Source organism: Otolemur garnettii, unplaced genomic scaffold (assembly GCF_000181295.1).
Source record: "Otolemur garnettii isolate 467f Iridium unplaced genomic scaffold, OtoGar3 scaffold00082, whole genome shotgun sequence".
Lineage (NCBI taxonomy): Eukaryota > Metazoa > Chordata > Mammalia > Primates > Galagidae > Otolemur > Otolemur garnettii.
In genome coordinates, this window is record NW_003852477.1 from 6,051,608 (window position 1) to 6,053,661 (window position 2,054).

A 2,054-nucleotide genomic window follows, 5' to 3' on the forward strand; every position below is an offset into this window, starting at 1 on the left:
GAAATGTGCTTGGGAACCTCAAGAGAAGAAGAATTTACCTAATACATACAGGTACCTAACAGCACAGATGAAATCTGGGCTCATGAAAGGTCTTCAAATCTTAATGTGAGATTCCTTAAAAAGGTTCCAGCAAAGCCAATTTTAAAGGGAAGGAGGGCCTGGATACCTAATAATTATTCTTATTGCACTTTATGCAAATAATCAAACCCAGTATACCGAAGGTACAGTTTACTTTGGCTATTGAGTTGGTTCTGCTGTGATTTGTCTTTGTGGGAAGAGGTATCAGAGAGAGAAAAATAGTTCAAGAAAAAAAAGGCTGTGACCCACCTGTATTAAATCCCAGCCTTGTTTGCACTGTCAACTCATAAAATAAGACATAACTGTTTTACTAAACTGATCTGTTAAATGGGACTAAAGAAATGGCCAAAAAATTATAGAATTATATACAGTAATTATATTTATCCTGAAGCCTGAAGACTCAACAAAGATCACCTGTTGGCTACACTAGAAAAATCTGTGCAGTATTAAATGTTATCTGCTGTGTCTAAGTGTTGCTCAGAGAAATCATTCCATAGTTTAGGTTGCTACTCTGATTTAAATTTGACAATGGGCTAGCCTTCATAACAGAAATAATACAAATAATAGCTAAAGCTTTGGGTATCACCTGAAAACTATTTGTAACTTATAGGCCTCAAAACTTAGAGTAAAATGCATGAACAGGGCCCAAAGAGCAGGAATCAGTAAACTCTGCTAGGAAGCAAAGATTAATTAAATATAGGCCTTGCCACTGGTGTTATTCAAAGAAGCCTCTGTCACTCCTCTATAATTTAGCAGGGACCCCTAAAAAAACTGGAAGAAACTAAATTAAATAAACAAAAACCCTAGAAAGAGTAGCACGAAAGATCTCTACTTGGGTAATTAACCAATTAGTCTTTTGTGTTCGTACATTCTTCTCTCTGGAAAATCAAGGAAACCAAGTTTAGATCCAGGATCAAAACCTGTTCCCCCTCAAACCAAGGCAGAAAAGAACTTTACACCATTATCCTGACTACACGCACGGCAGCAAGGATGGAAAGAATCCATCACAGCTAGCTAAATGGAGCTTCACTGCCCCTTGAGAAGTAAAAGTAACTTTTACGACGGTCAACATGCCCTGCTCCAGCTACATACTGGGAGCTGGCTGGTCAACGCATGGCTGAAGCCTGAGGAAACTCCTCAAGGAACTTGTCTTAATTGGACTTCAAACTGAACTTTGGGAAAAGGTGGGCAGGGATATCACACAAGGAAAAGTAAAAACTTATATGTATATGAGCCCACCACCAGAGAAGAGAATTTCAAAGTACTGAGCAATCAAGTTAATCTAGATCTGAAACCAGTATTCCTCCTAGGATTAACATAGGGTCTTGTGCCATAAATGCCCTGATTTCCTACATTCAAAAATGGGTGCAGGCAGCAAAGTAAATATCAACATATATATCAAGATAAAGAGGTAGCAAAGATTTGACTCCCACCAGAGAAGAAGTGGGGAATGAGATGGTGGGCAAGAGGGAGACTCAGCTGACCAGCACTCAGTTCCCCTTTCCCATGCTGGGGAAAGTAAAAACAAGGATAAGGTAATGGGGCAAAGATTAGTAAAAACAGGATGAGGTCTCCTTGGTGGTGCCACTGGTACTTTAGGGTCCTGCTGACTCCATTGTTCTAAAAAATATTTTTCTTACTGAACTAGTTGACCATTAACTGTTATTAAATGTAAGTACCAGAAATTTGCTTCTGTACATACTGGTTGTAAAATCCAGCTGCTTGTGTATTGTTTTTTAGCCTGCATAAGTCACCCTATAAAAACACTGTCCCCAAGCTGCTCATCACTGGTCTTCTGACCTTAGAAGTCAGGCTGGCCAGTCTTAATAAAGGCTCCTAACTGGCTTCTTCGGTCTCATCTCATGTACCATTACATCCAGTGATCCCCAGTCCTCAATTTACAGTAATCAGGTTTGTCTCATTACTGAAGCTCCTCTTCTGTACGGACCCAAATATTTGCTTGCTTTTTTTTTTTT

At 39.3% G+C, this 2,054-nt stretch overlaps 1 protein-coding gene across 1 annotated transcript in view; it reads right to left on the minus strand.

Annotated features, from left to right (window-relative positions):
- KIAA1143 (KIAA1143 ortholog) overlaps nt 1-2,054 on the minus strand; it is a 10,208-nt gene that overhangs the window by 7,196 nt on the left and 958 nt on the right. The window lies entirely within an intron of this gene.